Source organism: Procambarus clarkii, chromosome 34 (genome assembly GCF_040958095.1).
Source record: "Procambarus clarkii isolate CNS0578487 chromosome 34, FALCON_Pclarkii_2.0, whole genome shotgun sequence".
Classification (NCBI taxonomy): domain Eukaryota; kingdom Metazoa; phylum Arthropoda; class Malacostraca; order Decapoda; family Cambaridae; genus Procambarus; species Procambarus clarkii.
Window position 1 is genome coordinate 2,050,769 of NC_091183.1, and position 24,819 is coordinate 2,075,587.

General features: G+C 55.2%; 1 protein-coding gene across 1 annotated transcript in view; it reads right to left on the reverse strand.

Moving 5' to 3' along the window:
- Positions 1 to 24,819, reverse strand: part of LOC123762189 (uncharacterized) — a 560,601-nt gene that overhangs the window by 440,516 nt on the left and 95,266 nt on the right. The gene's annotated exons all lie outside the window — the stretch shown is intronic.

Consider the following 24,819-nt stretch of genomic DNA (forward strand, 5'->3'; position numbering starts at 1 on the left):
CATACACCAGCACCACTGTACACCAGCACCACCATACACCAGCACCACTGTACACCAGCACCACCATACACCAGCACCAGCACCACCATACACCAGCACCAGCACCACCATACACCAGCACCAGCACCACCATACACCAGCACCACCATACACCAGCAACCCTGTACACCAGCACCACCATACACCAGCACCACCATACACCAGCACATCTGTACACAAGCACCACCATACACCAGCACCACCATACACCAGCACCACCATACACCAGCACCAGCACCACCATACACCAGCACCACTGTACACCTGCACCACCATCCACCAGCACCACCATACACCAGCACCACCATACACCAGCACCACCATACACCAGCACCACCATACACCAGCACCACCAAACACCAGCACCACCATACACCAGCACCACCATACACCAGCACCACTGTACACCAGCACTACCATACACCAGCATCACTATACACCAGCATCTCAATACACCAGCACCACCATACACCAGCACCACCATACACCAGCACCACTGTACACCATCACTACCATACACCAGCACCACTGTACACCAGCACCACCATACACCAGCACCACCATACACCAGCACCACTGTACACCAGCACCACCATACACCAGCACCAGCACCACCATACACCAGCACCACCATACACCAGCACCACCATACACCAGCACCAGCACCACCATACACCAGCACCAGCATACACCAGCACCAGCACCACCATACACCAGCACCACCATAAACCAGCACCACTGTACACCAGCACCACCATACACCAGCACCACTGTACACCAGCACCACTATACACCAGCACCACTGTACACCAGCACCACCATACACCAGCACCACCATACACCAGCACCACCATACACCAGCACCACCATACACCAGCACCAGCACCACTATACACCAGCACCAGCACCACCATACACCAGCACCAGCACCACCATACACCAGCACCAGCACCACCATACACCAGCACCACCATACACCAGCTCCAGCACCACCATACACCAGCACCACCATACACCAGCACCACCATACACCAGCACCAGCATACACCAGCACCACCATACACCAGCACCACTGTACACCAGCACCACTGTACACCAGCACCACCATACACCAGCACCACCATACACCAGCACCACTGTACACCAGCACCACTGTACACCAGCACCACTGTACACCAGCACCACTGTACACCAGCACCACCATACACCAGCACACCATACACCAGCACCACTGTACACCAGCACCACCATACACCAGCACCACCATACACCAGCACCACTGTACACCAGCTCCACCATACACCTGCACCACTGTACACCAGCACTACTGTACACCAGCACCACCATACACCTGCACCACTGTACACCAGCTCCACCATACACCAGCACCACTGTACACCAGCACCACCATAAACCAGCACACCATACACCAGCACCACTGTACACCAGCACCACCATACACCAGCACCACCATACACCAGCACCACTGTACACCTGCACCACTGTACACCAGCACTACTGTACACCAGCACCACCATACACCTGCACCACTGTACACCAGCTCCACCATACACCTGCACCACTGTACACCAGCACTACTGTACGCCAGCACCACCATACACCTGCACCACTGTACACCAGCTCCACCATACACCAGCACCACTGTACACCAGCATCACCATACACCAGCACCACCATACACCAGCACCACTGTACACCTGCACCACCATCCACCAGCACCACCATACACCAGCACCACCATACACCAGCACCACCATACACCAGCACCACCATACACCAGCACCACCATACACCAGCATCACCATACACCAGCACCACCATACACCAGCACCACTGTACACCAGCACTACCATACACCAGCATCACTGTACACCAGCATCTCAATACACCAGCACCACCATACACCAGCACCACCATACACCAGCACCACTGTACACCATCACTACCATACACCAGCACCACTGTACACCAGCATCACCATACACCAGCATCACTGTACACCAGCACCACCATACACCAGCACCACTGTACACCAGCACCACCATACACCAGCACCACTGTACACCAGCACCACCATACACCAGCACCACTGTACACCTGCACTACCATACACCAGCACCACCGTGCACCAGCACCATTGTACACCAGCACAACCATACACCTGCACCACCAGACACCAGCTCCATTGTACACCTGCACCACTGTACACCAGCACCACCATACACCAGCTCCACTGTACACCAGCACCACTGTACACCAGCACCACCATACACCAGCACCACCATACACCAACACCACTGTACACCAGAACCACCATACACCAGCACCACCATACACCAGCACCACTGTACACCTGCACCACTGTACACCAGCACCACCATACACCAGCTCCACTGTACACCAGCACCACTGTACTACAGCACCACCATACACCAGCACCAGCATACACCAGCACCACTGTACACCAGCACCACCATACACCAGCACCACTGTACACCAGCACCACTGTACACCAGCACCACCATACACCAGCACCACTTTTACACCAGCACCACCATACACCAGCACCACCATACACCAGCACCACCATACACCAGCACCACCATACACCAGCACCAGCACCACCATACACCAGCACCACTGTACACCAGCACCACCATACACCAGCACCAATGTACACCAGCATCACTATACACCTGCACCACTGTACACCAGCACCACCATACACCAGCACCACTGTACACCAGCATCACCATACACCAGTACCACTGTACACCAGCACCACTGTACACCAGCACCACTGTACACCAGCACCACTGTACACCAGCACCACCATACACCAGCACCACTGTACACCAGCATCACTATACACCTGCACCACTGTACACCAGCACCACCATACACCAGCACCACTGTACACCAGCATCACAATACACCAGCACCACTGTACACCAGCACCACCATACACCAGCACCACTGTACACCAGCACCACTGTACACCTGCACCACTGTACACCAGCACCACTGTACACCAGCATCACCATACACCAGCACCACTGTACACCTGCACCACTGTACACCAGCACCACTGTACACCAGCACCACCATACACCTGCACCACTGTACACCAGCACCACCATACACCAGCACCACTGTACACCAGCACCACTGTACACCTGCACCACTGTACACCAGCACCACTGTACACCAGCATCACCATACACCAGCACCACTGTACACCTGCACCACTGTACACCAGCACCACCATACACCAGCACCACCATACACCAGCACCACCATACACCAGCACCACCATACACCAGCACCAGCACCACCATACACCAGCACCACTGTACACCAGCACCACCATACACCAGCACCACTGTACACCAGCATCACTATACACCTGCACCACTGTACACCAGCACCACCATACACCAGCACCACTGTACACCAGCATCACCATACACCAGTACCACTGTACACCAGCACCACTGTACACCAGCACCACTGTACACCAGCACCACTGTACACCAGCACCACCATACACCAGCACCACTGTACACCAGCATCACTATTCACCTGCACCACTGTACACCAGCACCACCATACACCAGCACCACTGTACACCAGCATCACAATACACCAGCACCACTGTACACCAGCACCACCATACACCAGCACCACTGTACACCAGCACCACTGTACACCTGCACCACTGTACACCAGCACCACTGTACACCAGCATCACCATACACCAGCACCACTGTACACCTGCACCACTGTACACCAGCACCACTGTACACCAGCACCACCATACACCTGCACCACTGTACACCAGCTCCACCATACACCAGCACCACTGTACACCTGCATCACCATACACCAGCACCACCATACACCAGCACCACCATACACCAGCACCACTGTACACCAGCACCACTGTACACCTGCACCACCATACACCAGCACCACCATACACCAGCACCACCATACACCAGCACCAATGTACACCAGCACCATCATACACCAGCACCACCATACACCAGCACCACTGAACACCTGCACCACCATACACCAGCACCACTGTACACCTGCACCACCATACACCAGCACCACCATACACCTGCACCACCATACACCAGCACCACTATACACCAGCACCACTTTTACACCAGCACCACCATACACCAGCACCACCATATACCAGCACCACCATACACCAGCACCACCATACACCAGCACCACCATACACCAGCACCACTGTACACCAGCACCACCATACACCAGCACCACTGTACACCAGCACCACAATACACCAGCACCACCATACACCAGCACCACCATACACCAGCACCACTGTACACCAGCACCACTGTACACCTGCACCACCATACACCAGCACCACCATACACCAGCACCACCATACACCAGCACCAATGTACACCAGCACCACCATACACCAGCACCACCATACACCAGAACAACTGAACACCTGCACCACCATACACCAGCACCACTGTACACCTGCACCACCATACACCAGCACCACCATACACCTGCACCACCATACACCAGCACCACTATACACCAGCACCACTTTTACACCAGCACCACCATACACCAGCACCACCATACACCAGCACCACCATACACCAGCACCACCATACACCAGCACCACCATACACCAGCACCACTGTACACCAGCACCACCATACACCAGCACCACTGTACACCAGCACCACAATACACCAGCACCACCATACACCAGCACCACCATTCACCAGCACCACCATACACCAGCACCACCATACACCAGCACCACCATACACCAGTACCACTGTACACCAGCACCACCATAAACCAGCACCACCATACACCAGCACCACCATACACCAGCACCACTATACACCAGCACCACCATACACCAGCACCACCATACACCAGTACCACTGTACACCAGCACCACCATAAACCAGCACCACCGTACACCAGCACCACCATACACCAGCACCACCATACACCAGCACCACCATACACCAGCACCACCATACACCAGCACCACCATACACCAGCACCACTGTACACCAGCACCACCATACACCAGCACCACTGTACACCAGCATCACCATACACCAGTACCACTGTACACCAGCACCACTGTACACCAGCACCACTGTACACCAGCACCACTGTACACCAGCACCACCATACACCAGCACCACTGTACACCAGCATCACTATACACCTGCACCACTGTACACCAGCACCACCATACACCAGCACCACTGTACACCAGCATCACAATACACCAGCACCACTGTACACCAGCACCACCATACACCAGCACCACTGTACACCAGCACCACTGTACACCTGCACCACTGTACACCAGCACCACTGTACACCAGCATCACCATACACCAGCACCACTGTACACCTGCACCACTGTACACCAGCACCACTGTACACCAGCACCACCATACACCTGCACCACTGTACACCAGCTCCACCATACACCAGCACCACTGTACACCTGCATCACCATACACCAGCACCACCATACACCAGCACCACCATACACCAGCACCACTGTACACCAGCACCACTGTACACCTGCACCACCATACACCAGCACCACCATACACCAGCACCACCATACACCAGCACCAATGTACACCAGCACCATCATACACCAGCACCACCATACACCAGCACCACTGAACACCTGCACCACCATACACCAGCACCACTGTACACCTGCACCACCATACACCAGCACCACCATACACCTGCACCACCATACACCAGCACCACTATACACCAGCACCACTTTTACACCAGCACCACCATACACCAGCACCACCATATACCAGCACCACCATACACCAGCACCACCATACACCAGCACCACCATACACCAGCACCACTGTACACCAGCACCACCATACACCAGCACCACTGTACACCAGCACCACAATACACCAGCACCACCATACACCAGCACCACCATACACCAGCACCACTGTACACCAGCACCACTGTACACCTGCACCACCATACACCAGCACCACCATACACCAGCACCACCATACACCAGCACCAATGTACACCAGCACCACCATACACCAGCACCACCATACACCAGAACAACTGAACACCTGCACCACCATACACCAGCACCACTGTACACCTGCACCACCATACACCAGCACCACCATACACCTGCACCACCATACACCAGCACCACTATACACCAGCACCACTTTTACACCAGCACCACCATACACCAGCACCACCATACACCAGCACCACCATACACCAGCACCACCATACACCAGCACCACCATACACCAGCACCACTGTACACCAGCACCACCATACACCAGCACCACTGTACACCAGCACCACAATACACCAGCACCACCATACACCAGCACCACCATTCACCAGCACCACCATACACCAGCACCACCATACACCAGCACCACCATACACCAGCACCACCATACACCAGTACCACTGTACACCAGCACCACCATAAACCAGCACCACCATACACCAGCACCACCATACACCAGCACCACTATACACCAGCACCACCATACACCAGCACCACCATACACCAGTACCACTGTACACCAGCACCACCATAAACCAGCACCACCGTACACCAGCACCACCATACACCAGCACCACCATACACCAGCACCACCATACACCAGCACCACCATACACCAGCACCACCATACACCAGCACCACTGTACACCAGCACCACCATACACCAGCACCACTGTACACCAGCACCACCATACACCAGCACCAGCACCACCATACACCAGCACCAGCACCACCATTCACCAGCACCAGCACCACCATACACCAGCACCACCATACACCAGCAACCCTGTACACCAGCACCACCATACACCAGCACCACCATACACCAGCACATCTGTACACAAGCACCACCATACACCAGCACCACCATACACCAGCACCACCATACACCAGCACCAGCACCACCATACACCAGCACCACTGTACACCAGCACCACCATACACTAGCACCACCATACACCAGCACCACTGTACACCAGCACCACTGTACACCAGCTCCACCATACACCAGCACCACTGTACACCAGCACCACTGTACACCAGCACCACCATACACAAGCACCACCATACACCAGCACCACTGTACACCAGCACCACTGTACACCAGCACCACCATACACCAGCACCACTGTACACCAGCACCACTGTACACCAGCACCACTGTACACCAGCACCACTGTACACCAGCACCACCATACACCTGCACACCATACACCAGCACCACTGTACACCAGCACCACCATACACCAGCACCACCAGCACCACCATACACCAGCACCACTGTACACCAGCACCACTGTACACCAGCACCACTGTACACCAGCACCACTGTACAACAGCACCACCATACACCAGCACCACCATACACCAGCACCACCATACACCAGCACCACTGTACACCAGCACCACTGTACACCAGCATCACTATACACCTGCACCACTGTACACCAGCACCACTATACACCAGCACCACTGTACACCAGCATCACCATATACCAGCACCACTGTACACCTGCACCACTGTACACCAGCACTACTGTACACCAGCATCACAATACACCAGCACCACTGTACACCTGCACCACTGTACACCAGAACCACTGTACACCAGCACCACCATACACCTGCACCACTGTAAACCAGCTCCACCATACACCAGCACCACTGTACACCAGCATCACCATACACCAGCACCACCATACACCAGCACCACTGTACACCAGCACCACCATACACCAGCACCACCATACACCAGCACCACCATACACCAGCACCACCATGCACCAGCACCACCATACACCAGCACCACTGTACACCAGCATCACCATACACCTGCACCACCATACACCAGCACCACCATACACCAGCACCACTGTACACCAGCACTACCATACACCAGCACCACTGTACACCAGCACCACTGTACACCAGCACCACCATACACCAGCACCACTGTACACTAGCATCACTATACACCTACACCACTGTACATCAGCAACACCATACACCAGCACCACTGTACACCAGCATCACAATACACCAGCACCACTGTACACCAGCACCTCCATACACCAGCACCACTGTACACCAGCACCACTGTACACCTGCACCACTGTACACCAGCACCACTGTACACCAGCATCACCATACACCAGCACCACTGTACACCTGCACCACTCTACACCAGCACCACTGTACACCAGCACCACCATACACCTGCACCGCTGTACACCAGCTCCACCATACACCAGCACCACTGTACACCTGCATCACCATACACCAGCACCACCATTCACCAGCACCACCATACACCAGCACCACTGTACACCAGCACCACTGTACACCTGCACCACCATACACCAGCACCACCATACACCAGCACCACCATACACCAGCACCACTGTACACCATCACCACCATACACCAGCACCACCATACACCAGCACCACCATACACCAGCACTACTGTACACCTGCACCACCGTACACCAGCACCACTGTACACCTGCACCACCATACACCAGCACCACCATACACCTGCACCACCATACACCAGCACCACCATACACCAGCACCACTTTTACACCAGCACCACCATACACCAGCACCACCAAACACCAGCACCACCATACACCAGCACCACCATACACCAGCACCACCAAACACCAGCACCACCATACACCTGCACCACCATACACCAGCACCACTGTACACCAGCACCACCATACACCAGCACCACTGTACACCAGCACCACCATACACCAGCACCACCATACACCAGCACCACCATACACCAGCACCACCATACACCAGCACCACCATACACCAGCACCACCATACACCAGCACCACCATACACCAGTACCACTGAACACCAGCACCACCATACACCAGCACCACCATACACCAGCACCACCATACACCAGCACCACCATACACCAGCACCACTGTACACCAGCACCACCATACACCAGCACCACTGTACACCAGCACCACCATACACCAGCACCAGCACCACCATACACCAGCACCAGCACCACCATACACCAGCACCAGCACCACCATACACCAGCACCAGCACCACCATACACCAGCACCACCATACACCAGCACCAGCACCACCATACACCAGCACCAGCACCACCATACACCAGCACCAGCACCACCATACACCAGCACCAGCACCACTATACACCAGCACCACTGTACACCAGCACCACCATACACCAGCACCACTGTACACCAGCATCACTATACACCTGCACCACTGTACACCAGCACCACCATACACCAGCACCACTGTACACCAGCATCACAATACACCAGCACCACCATACACCAGCACCAGCACCACCATACACCAGCACCAGCACCACTATACACCAGCACCACTGTACACCAGCACCACCATACACCAGCACCACTGTACACCAGCATCACAATACACCAGCACCACTGTACACCAGCACCACCATACACCAGCACCACTGTACACCAGCACCACTGTACACCTGCACCACTGTACACCAGCACCACTGTACACCAGCATCACCATACACCAGCACCACTGTACACCTGCACCACTGTACACCAGCACCACTGTACACCAGCACCACCATACACCTGCACCACTGTACACCAGCTCCACCATACACCAGCACCACTGTACACCTGCATCACCATACACCAGCACCACCATACACCAGCACCACCATACACCAGCACCACTGTACACCAGCACCACTGTACACCTGCACCACCATACACCAGCACCACCATACACCAGCACCACCATACACCAGCAACACTGTACACCAGCACCACCATACACCAGCACCACCATACACCAGCACCACCATACACCAGCACCACCATACACCAGCACCACTGTACACCTGCACCACCATACACCAGCACCACTGTACACCTGCACCACCATACACCAGCACCACCATACACCTGCACCACCATACACCAGCACCACCATACACCAGCACCACTTTTACACCAGCACCACCATACACCAGCACCACCATACACCAGCACCACCATACACCAGCACCACCATACACCAGCACCACCATACAGCAGCACCACCATACACCAGCACCACTGTACACCAGCACCACCATACACCAGCACCACTGTACACCAGCACCACCATACACCAGCACCACCATACACCAGCACCACCATACACCAGCACCACCATACACCAGCACCAGCATACACCAGCACCACCATACACCAGCACCACCATACACCAGCACCACCGTACACCAGCACCACCATACACCAGCACCACAGTACACCAGCACCACCATACACCAGCACCACCATACACCAGCACCACCATACACCAGCACCACCATACACCAGCACCACCATACACCAGCACCACCATACACCAGCACCACTGTACACCAGCACCACCATACACCAGCACCACTGTACACCATCACCACCATACACCAGCACCAGCACCACCATACACCAGCACCAGCACCACCATACACCAGCACCAGCACCACCATACACCAGCACCAGCACCACCATACACCAGCACCACCATACACCAGCACCATTATACACCAGCACCAGCACCACCATACACCAGCACCAGCACCACCATACACCAGCACCAGCACCACCATACACCAGCACCAGCACCACCATACACCAGCACCAGCACCACCATACACCGCCCGGATCAGCCGGGCTGTGGTGGGTACGTGGCCCTGCGGGCCGCTCCAAGCAACAGCCTGGTGGACCAAACTCTCACAAGTCGAGCCTGGCCTCGGGCCGGGCTTGGGGAGTAGAAGAACTCCCAGAACCCCATCAACCAGGTATCAACCAGGTATCACTGTACACCAGCACCACCATACACCTGCACCACCGTACACCAGCACCACTGTACACCAGCACCACTGTACACCAGCACCACCATACACCAGCACCACCATACACCAGCACCACCATACACCAGCACCAGCACCACCATACACCAGCACCACTGTACACCAGCACCACCATACACCAGCACCACCATACACCAGCACCACTGTACACCAGCACCACTGTACACCAGCACCACCATACACCAGCACCACCATACACCAGCACCACTGTACACCAGCACCACTGTACACCAGCACCACTGTACACCAGCATCACTGTACACCAGCACCACCATACACCAGCACACCATACACCAGCACCACTGTACACCAGCACCACCATACACCAGCACCACCATACACCAGCACCACTGTACACCAGCACCACTGTACACCAGCACCATTGTACACCAGCACCACTGTACACCAGCACCACTGTACACCAGCACCACCATACACCAGCACCACCATACACCAGCACCACTGTACACCAACACCACTGAACACCAGCATCACTATACACCTGCACCACTGTACACCAGCACCACTATACACCAGAACCACTGTACACCAGCATCACCATACACCAGCACCACTGTACACCTGCACCACTGTACACCAGCACCACTGTACACCAGCATCACCATACACCAGCACCACTGTACACCTGCACCACTGTACACCAGCACCACTGTACACCAGCATCACCATACACCTGCACCACTGTACACCAGCTCCACCATACACCAGCACCACTGTACACCAGCATCACCATACACCAGCACCACCATACACCAGCACCACTGTACACCTGCACCACCATCCACCAGCACCACCATACACCAGCACCACCATACACCAGCACCACCATACACCAGCACCACCATACACCAGCACCACCAAACACCAGCACCACCATACACCAGCACCACCATACACCAGCACCACTGTACACCAGCACTACCATACACCAGCATCACTATACACCAGCATCTCAATACACCAGCACCACCATACACCAGCACCACCATACACCAGCACCACTGTACACCATCACTACCATACACCAGCACCACTGTACACCAGCACCACCATACACCAGCACCACCATACACCAGCACCACTGTACACCAGCACCACCATACACCAGCACCAGCACCACCATACACCAGCACCACCATACACCAGCACCACCATACACCAGCACCAGCACCACCATACACCAGCACCACCATACACCAGCACCAGCACCACCATACACCAGCACCACCATAAACCAGCACCACTGTACACCAGCACCACCATACACCAGCACCACTGTACACCAGCACCACCATACACCAGCACCACCATACACCAGCACCACCATACACCAGCACCACCATACCCAGCACCAGCACCACCATACACCAGCACCACCATACACCAGCACCACCATACACCAGCACCACCATACACCAGCACCAGCACCACCATACACCAGCACCAGCACCACCATACACCAGCACCAACACCATCATACACCAGCACCAGCACCACCATACACCAGCACCACCATACACCAGCACCAGCACCACCATACACCAGCACCACCATACACCAGCACCACCATACACCAGCACCAGCATACACCAGCACCACCATACACCAGCACCACTGTACACCAGCACCACTGTACACCAGCACCACCATACACCAGCACCACCATACACCAGCACCACTGTACACCAGCACCACTGTACACCAGCACCACTGTACACCAGCACCACTGTACACCAGCACCACCATACACCAGCACACCATACACCAGCACCACTGTACACCAGCACCACCATACACCAGCACCACCATACACCAGCACCACTGTACACCAGCTCCACCATACACCTGCACCACTGTACACCAGCACTACTGTACACCAGCACCACCATACACCTGCACCACTGTACACCAGCTCCACCATACACCAGCACCACTGTACACCAGCACCACCATACACCAGCACACCATACACCAGCACCACTGTACACCAGCACCACCATACACCAGCACCACCATACACCAGCACCACTGTACACCTGCACCACTGTACACCAGCACTACTGTACACCAGCACCACCATACACCTGCACCACTGTACACCAGCTCCACCATACACCTGCACCACTGTACACCAGCACTACTGTACACCAGCACCACCATACACCTGCACCACTGTACACCAGCACTACTGTACACCAGCACCACCATACACCTGCACCACTGTACACCAGCTCCACCATACACCTGCACCACTGTACACCAGCACTACTGTACACCAGCACCACCATACACCTGCACCACTGTACACCAGCTCCACCATACACCAGCACCACTGTACACCAGCATCACCATACACCAGCACCACCATACACCAGCACCACTGTACACCTGCACCACCATCCACCAGCACCACCATACACCAGCACCACCATACACCAGCACCACCATACACCAGCACCACCATACACCAGCACCACCATACACCAGCATCACCATACACCAGCACCACCATACACCAGCACCACTGTACACCAGCACTACCATACACCAGCATCACTGTACACCAGCATCTCAATACACCAGCACCACCATACACCAGCACACCATACACCAGCACCACTGTACACCATCACTACCATACACCAGCACCACTGTACACCAGCATCACCATACACCAGCATCACTGTACACCAGCACCACCATACACCAGCACCACTGTACACCAGCACCACCATACACCAGCACCACTGTACACCAGCACCACCATACACCAGCACCACTGTACACCTGCACTACCATACACCAGCACCACCATGCACCAGCACCATTGTACACCAGCACAACCATACACCTGCACCACCATACACCTGCACCACCAGACACCAGCTCCATTGTACACCTGCACCACTGTACACCAGCACCACCATACACCAGCTCCACTGTACACCAGCACCACTGTACACCAGCACCACCATACACCAGCACCACCATACACCAACACCACTGTACACCAGAACCACCATACACCAGCACCACCATACACCAGCACCACTGTACACCTGCACCACTGTACACCAGCACCACCATACACCAGCTCCACTGTACACCAGCACCACTGTACTACAGCACCACCATACACCAGCACCACTGTACACCAGCACCACCATACACCAGCAGCACTGTACACCAGCACCACTGTACACCAGCACCACCATACACCAGCACCACTTTTACACCAGCACCACCATACACCAGCACCACCATACACCAGCACCACCATACACCAGCACCACCATACACCAGCACCAGCACCACCATACACCAGCACCACTGTACACCAGCACCACCATACACCAGCACCACTGTACACCAGCATCACTATACACCTGCACCACTGTACACCAGCACCACCATACACCAGCACCACTGTACACCAGCATCACCATACACCAGTACCACTGTACACCAGCACCACTGTACACCAGCACCACTGTACACCAGCACCACTGTACACCAGCACCACCATACACCAGCACCACTGTACACCAGCATCACTATACACCTGCACCACTGTACACCAGCACCACCATACACCAGCACCACTGTACACCAGCATCACAATACACCAGCACCACTGTACACCAGCACCACCATACACCAGCACCACTGTACACCAGCACCACTGTACACCTGCACCACTGTACACCAGCACCACTGTACACCAGCATCACCATACACCAGCACCACTGTACACCTGCACCACTGTACACCAGCACCACTGTACACCAGCACCACCATACACCTGCACCACTGTACACCAGCTCCATACACCAGCACCATTGTACACCTGCATCACCATACACCAGAACCACCATACACCAGCACCACCATACACCAGCACCACTGTACACCTGCACCACTGTACACCAGCACCACCATACACCAGCTCCACTGTACACCAGCACCACTGTACACCAGCACCACCATACACCAGCACCACCATACACCAGCACCACCATACACCAGCACCAGCACCACCATACACCAGCACCACTGTACACCAGCACCACCATACACCAGCACCACTGTACACCAGCATCACTATACACCTGCACCACTGTACACCAGCACCACCATACACCAGCACCACTGTACACCAGCATCACCATACACCAGTACCACTGTACACCAGCACCACTGTACACCAGCACCACTGTACACCAGCACCACTGTACACCAGCACCACCATACACCAGCACCACTGTACACCAGCATCACTATACACCTGCACCACTGTACACCAGCACCACCATACACCAGCACCACTGTACACCAGCATCACAAATACACCAGCACCACTGTACACCAGCACCACCATACACCAGCACCACTGTACACCAGCACCACTGTACACCTGCACCACTGTACACCAGCACCACTGTACACCAGCATCACCATACACCAGCACCACTGTACACCTGCACCACTGTACACCAGCACCACAGTACACCAGCACCACCATACACCTGCACCACTGTACACCAGCTCCACCATACACCAGCACCACTGTACACCTGCATCACCATACACCAGCACCACCATACACCAGCACCACCATACACCAGCACCACTGTACACCAGCACCACTGTACACCTGCACCACCATACACCAGCACCACCATACACCAGCACCACCATACACCAGAACCAATGTACACCAGCACCACCATACACCAGCACACCATACACCAGCACCACTGAACACCTGCACCCACCATACACCAGCACCACTGTACACCTGCACCACCATACACCAGCACCACCATACACCTGCACCACCATACACCAGCACCACTCTACACCAGCACCACTTTTACACCAGCACCACCATTACACCAGCACCACCATACACCAGCACCACCATACACCAGCACCACCATACACCAGCACCACCATACACCAGCACCACTCTACACCAGCACCACCATACACCAGCACCCACTGTACACCAGCACCACAATACACCAGCACCACCATACACCAGCACCACCATTCACCAGCACCACCATACACCAGCACCCACCATACACCAGCACCACCATACACCAGCACCACCATACACCAGTACCACTGTACACCAGCACCACCATAAACCAGCACCACCATACACCCAGCACCACCATACACCAGCACCACCATACACCAGCACCACCATACACCAGTACCACTGTACACCAGCACCACCATAAACCAGCACCACCGTACACCAGCACCACCATACACCAGCACCTCCATACACCAGCACCACCATACACCAGCACCACCATACACCAGCACCACACCATACACAGCACCACTGTACACCAGCACCACCATACACCAGCACCACTGTACACCAGCACCACCATACACCAGCACCAGCACACCATACACCAGCACCAGCACCACCATACACCAGCACCACCATACACCAGCAACCTGTACACCAGCACCACACATACACCAGCACCACCATACACCAGCACATCTGTACACAAGCACACCATACACCAGCACCACCATACACCAGCACCACTGTACACCAGCACCACCATACACTAGCACCACCATACACCAGCACCACTGTACACCAGCACCACTGTACACCAGCACCACCATACACCAGCACCACTGTACACCAGCACCACTGTACACCAGCACCACCATACACCAGCACCACCATACACCAGCACCACTGTACACCAGCACCACTGTACACCAGCACCACCATACACCAGCACCACTGTACACCAGCACCACTGTACACCAGCACCACTGTACACCAGCACCACTGTACACCAGCACCACCATACACCTGCACACCATACACCGCACCACTGTACATCAGCACCACCATACACCAGCACCACCAGCACCACCATACACCAGCACCACTGTACACCAGCACCACTGTACACCAGCACCACTGTACACCAGCACCACTGTACAACAGCACCACTGTACACCAGCACCACCATACACCAGCACCACTGTACACCAGCATCACCATACACCAGTACCACTGTACACCAGCACCACTGTACACCCAGCACCACTGTACACCAGCACCACTGTACACCAGCACCACCATACACCAGCACCACTGTACACCAGCATCACTATACACCTGCACCACTGTACACCAGCACCACCATACACCAGCCACCACTGTACACCAGCATCACAATACACCAGCACCACTGTACACCAGCACCACCATAAACCAGCACCACTGTACACCAGCACCACTGTACACCTGCACCACTGTACACCAGCACCACTGTACACCAGCATCACCATACACCAGCACCACTGTACACCTGCACCACTGTACACCCAGCACCACTGTACACCAGCACCACCATACACCTGCACCACTGTACACCAGCTCCACCATACACCAGCACCATTGTACACCTGCATCACCATACACCAGAACCACCATACACCAGCACCACCATACACCAGCACCACTGTACACCTGCACCACTGTACACCAGCACCACCATACACCAGCTCCACTGTACACCAGCACCACTGTACACCAGCACCACCATACACCAGCACCCCATACACCAGCACCACCATACACCAGCACCAGCACCACCATACACCAGCCACCACTGTACACCAGCACCACCATACACCAGCACCACTGTACACCAGCATCACTATACACCTGCACCACTGTACACCAGCACCACCATACACCAGCACCACTTGTACACCAGCACTCACCATACACCAGTACCACTGTACACCAGCACCACTGTACACCAGCACCACTGTACACCAGCACCACTGTACACCAGCACCACCATACACCAGCACCACTGTACACCAGCATCACTATACACCTGCACCACTGTACACCAGCACCACCATACACCAGCACCACTGTACACCAGCATCACAATACACCAGCACCACTGTACACCAGCACCACCATACACCAGCACCACTGTACACCAGCACCACTGTACACCTGCACCACTGTACACCAGCACCACTGTACACCAGCATCACCATACACCAGCACCACTGTACACCTGCACCACTGTACACCAGCACCACTGTACACCAGCACCACCATACACCTGCACCACTGTACACCAGCTCCACCATACACCAGCACCACTGTACACCTGCATCACCATACACCAGCACCACCATACACCAGCACCACCATACACCAGCACCACTGTACACCAGCACCACTGTACACCTGCACCACCATACACCAGCACCACCATACACCAGCACCACCATACACCAGAACCAATGTACACCAGCACCACCATACACCAGCACCACCATACACCAGCACCACTGAACACCTGCACCACCATACACCAGCACCACTGTACACCTGCACCACCATACACCAGCACCACCATACACCTGCACCACCATACACCAGCACCACTATACACCAGCACCACTTTTACACCAGCACCACCATACACCAGCACCACCATTCACCAGCACCACCATACACCAGCACCACCATACACCAGCACCACCATACACCAGCACCACTCTACACCAGCACCACCATACACCAGCACCACTGTACACCAGCACCACAATACACCAGCACCACCATACACCAGCACCACCATTCACCAGCACCACCATACACCAGCACCACCATACACCAGCACCACCATACACCAGCACCACCATACACCAGTACCACTGTACACCAGCACCACCATAAACCAGCACCACCATACACCAGCACCACCATACACCAGCACCACCATACACCAGCACCACCATACACCAGTACCACTGTACACCAGCACCACCATAAACCAGCACCACCGTACACCAGCACCACCATACACCAGCACCTCCATACACCAGCACCACCATACACCAGCACCACCATACACCAGCACCACCATACACCAGCACCACTGTACACCAGCACCACCATACACCAGCACCACTGTACACCAGCACCACCATACACCAGCACCAGCACCACCATACACCAGCACCAGCACCACCATACACCAGCACCACCATACACCAGCAACCCTGTACACCAGCACCACCATACACCAGCACCACCATACACCAGCACATCTGTACACAAGCACCACCATACACCAGCACCACCATACACCAGCACCACTGTACACCAGCACCACCATACACTAGCACCACCATACACCAGCACCACTGTACACCAGCACCACTGTACACCAGCACCACCATACACCAGCACCACTGTACACCAGCACCACTGTACACCAGCACCACCATACACCAGCACCACCATACACCAGCACCACTGTACACCAGCACCACTGTACACCAGCACCACCATACACCAGCACCACTGTACACCAGCACCACTGTACACCAGCACCACTGTACACCAGCACCACTGTACACCAGCACCACCATACACCTGCACACCATACACCAGCACCACTGTACATCAGCACCACCATACACCAGCACCACCAGCACCACCATACACCAGCACCACTGTACACCAGCACCACTGTACACCAGCACCACTGTACACCAGCACCACTGTACACCAGCACCACTGTACACCAGCACCACCATACACCAGCACCACCATACACCAGCACCACTGTACACCAGCACCACTGTACACCAGCATCACTATACACCTGCACCACTGTACACCAGCACCACTATACACCAGCACCACTGTACACCAGCATCACCATACACCAGCACCACTGTACACCTGCACCACTGTACACCAGCACTACTGTACACCAGCATCACAATACACCAGCACCACCAGCACCACCATACACCAGCACCACTGTACACCAGCACCACTGTACACCAGCACCACTGTACACCAGCACCACTGTACACCAGCACCACTGTACACCAGCACCACCATACACCAGCACCACCATACACCAGCACCACTGTACACCAGCACCACTGTACACCAGCATCACTATACACCTGCACCACTGTACACCAGCACCACTATACACCAGCACCACTGTACACCAGCATCACCATACACCAGCACCACTGTACACCTGCACCACTGTACACCAGCACTACTGTACACCAGCATCACAATACACCAGCACCACTGTACACCTGCACCACTGTACACCAGAACCACTGTACACCAGCACCACCATACACCTGCACCACTGTACACCAGCTCCACCATACACCAGCACCACTGTACACCAGCATCACCATACACCAGCACCACCATACACCAGCACCACTGTACACCAGCACCACCATACACCAGCACCACCATACACCAGCACCACCATACACCAGCACCACCATACACCAGCACCACCATACACCAGCACCACTGTACACCAGCATCACCATACACCAGCACCACCATACACCAGCACCACCATACACCAGCACCACTGTACACCAGCACTACCATACACCAGCACCACTGTACACCAGCATCACCATACATCAGCACCACTGTACACCAGCACCACCATACACCAGCACCACCATACACCAGCACCACCATACACCAGCACCACCATACACCAGCACCACTGTACACCAGCACTACCATACACCAGCACCACTGTACACCAGCACCACCATACACCAGCACCACTGTACACCAGCACCACCATACACCAGCACCAGCACCACCATACACCAGCACCAGCACCACCATACACCAGCACCAGCACCGCCATACACCAGCACCACCATACACCAGCACCAGCACCACCATACACCAGCACCAGCACCACCATACACCAGCACCAGCACCACCATACACCAGCACCAGCACCACTATACACCAGCACCACTGTACACCAGCACCACCATACACCAGCACCACTGTACACCAGCACCACTGTACACCTGCACCACTGTACACCAGCACCACTGTACACCAGCATCACAATACACCAGCACCACTGTACACCAGCACCACCATACACCAGCACACCATACACCAGCACCACTGTACACCAGCACCACCATACACCAGCACCACCATACACCAGCACCACTGTACACCAGCACCACTGTACACCAGCACCATTGTACACCAGCACCACTGTACACCAGCACCACTGTACACCAGCACCACCATACACCAGCACCACCATACACCAGCACCACTGTACACCAGCACCACTGTACACCAGCATCACTATACACCTGCACCACTGTACACCAGCACCACTATACACCAGAACCACTGTACACCAGCATCACCATTCACCAGCACCACTGTACACCTGCACCACTGTACACCAGCACCACTGTACACCAGCATCACCATACACCAGCACCACTGTACACCTGCACCACTGTACACCAGCACCACTGTACACCAGCATCACCATACACCTGCACCACTGTACACCAGCTCCACCATACACCAGCACCACTGTACACCAGCATCACCATACACCAGCACCACCATACACCAGCACCACTGTACACCTGCACCACCATCCACCAGCACCACCATACACCAGCACCACCATACACCAGCACCACCATACACCAGCACCACCATACACCAGCACCACCAAACACCAGCACCACCATACACCAGCACCACCATACACCAGCACCACTGTACACCAGCACTACCATACACCAGCATCACTATACACCAGCATCTCAATACACCAGCACCACCATACACCAGCACCACCATACACCAGCACCACTGTACACCATCACTACCATACACCAGCACCACTGTACACCAGCACCACCATACACCAGCACCACCATACACCAGCACCACTGTACACCAGCACCACCATACACCAGCACCAGCACCACCATACACCAGCACCACCATACACCAGCACCACCATACACCAGCACCAGCACCACCATACACCAGCACCACCATACACCAGCACCAGCACAACCATACACCAGCACCACCATACACCAGCACCACTGTACACCAGCACCACCATACACCAGCACCACTGTACACCAGCACCACCATACACCAGCACCACTGTACACCAGCACCACCATACACCAGCACCACCATACACCAGCACCACCATACACCAGCACCACCATACACCAGCACCAGCACCACCATACACCAGCACCAGCACCACCATACACCAGCACCAGCACCACCATACACCAGCACCACCATACACCAGCACCAGCACCACCATACACCAGCACCACCATACACCAGCACCACTGTACACCAGCACCACTGTACACCAGCACCACTGTACACCAGCACCACCATACACCAGCACCACCATACACCAGCACCACCATACACCAGCACCAGCATACACCAGCACCACCATACACCAGCACCACTGTACACCAGCACCACTGTACACCAGCACCACCATACACCAGCACCACCATACACCAGCACCACTTTACACCAGCACCACTGTACACCAGCACCACTGTACACCAGCACCACTGTACACCAGCACCACCATACACCAGCACACCATACACCAGCACCACTGTACACCAGCACCACCATACACCAGCACCACCATACACCAGCACCACTGTACACCAGCTCCACCATACACCTGCACCACTGTATACCAGCACTACTGTACACCAGCACCACCATACACCTGCACCACTGTACACCAGCTCCACCATACACCAGCACCACTGTACACCAGCACCACCATACACCAGCACACCATACACCAGCACCACTGTACACCAGCACCACCATACACCAGCACCACCATACACCAGCACCACTGTACACCTGCACCACTGTACACCAGCACTACTGTACACCAGCACCACCATACACCTGCACCACTGTACACCAGCTCCACCATACACCTGCACCACTGTACACCAGCACTACTGTACACCAGCACCACCATACACCTGCACCACTGTACACCAGCTCCACCATACACCAGCACCACTGTACACCAGCATCACCATACACCAGCACCACCATACACCAGCAACACTGTACACCTGCACCACCATCCACCAGCACCACCATGCACCAGCACCACCATACACCAGCACCACCATACACCAGCACCACCATACACCAGCACCACCATACACCAGCACCACCATACACCAGCACCACCATACACCAGCACCACTGTACACCAGCACCACCATACACCAGCACCACTGTACACCAGCACTACCATACACCAGCACCACTGTACACCAGCATCACCATACACCAGCATCACTGTACACCAGCACCACCATACACCAGCACCACTGTACACCAGCACCACCATACACCAGCACCACTGTACACCAGCACCACCATACACCAGCTCCACCATACACCAGCACCACCATACACCAGCACCACTATACACCAGCACCACTGTACATCTGCACCACTGTACACCTGCACTACCATACACCAGCACCACCGTGCACCAGCACCATTGTACACCAGCACAACCATACACCTGCACCACCAGACACCAGCTCCACTGTACACCTGCACCACTGTACACCAGCACCACCATACACCAGCTCCACCATACACCAGCACCACCATACACCAGCACCACTATACACCAGCACCACTGTACATCTGCACCACTGTACACCTGCACTACCATACACCAGCACCACCGTGCACCAGCACCATTGTACACCAGCACAACCATACACCTGCACCACCAGACACCAGCTCCACTGTACACCAGCACCACTGTACACCAGCACCACCATACACCAGCACCACCATACACCAACACCACTGTACACCAGCACCACCATACACCAGCACCACCATACACCAGCACCACTGTACACCTGCACCACTGTACACCAGCACCACCATACACCAGCTCCACTGTACACCAGCACCACTGTACTACAGCACCACCATACACCAGCACCAGCATACACCAGCACCACTGTACACCAGCACCACCATACACCAGCACCACTGTACACCAGCACCACTGTACACCAGCACCACCATACACCAGCACCACTTTTACACCAGCACCACCATACACCAGCACCACCATACACCAGCACCACCATACACCAGCACCACCATACACCAGCACCAGCACCACCATACACCAGCACCACTGTACACCAGCACCACCATACACCAGCACCACTGTACACCAGCATCACTATACACCTGCACCACTGTACACCAGCACCACCATACACCAGCACCACTGTACACCAGCATCACCATACACCAGTACCACTGTACACCAGCACCACTGTACACCAGCACCACTGTACACCAGCACCACTGTACACCAGCACCACCATACACCAGCACCACTGTACACCAGCACTACCATACACCAGCATCACTGTACACCAGCATCTCAATACACCAGCACCACCATACACCAGCACCACCATACACCAGCACCACTGTACACCATCACTACCATACACCATCACCACTGTACACCAGCATCACCATACACCAGCATCACTGTACACCAGCACCACCATACACCAGCACCACTGTACACCAGCACCACCATACACCAGCACCACTGTACACCAGCACCACCATACACCAGCACCACTGTACACCTGCACTACCATACACCAGCACCACCGTGCACCAGCACCATTGTACACCAGCACAACCATACACCTGCACCACCATACACCTGCACCACCAGACACCAGCTCCATTGTAC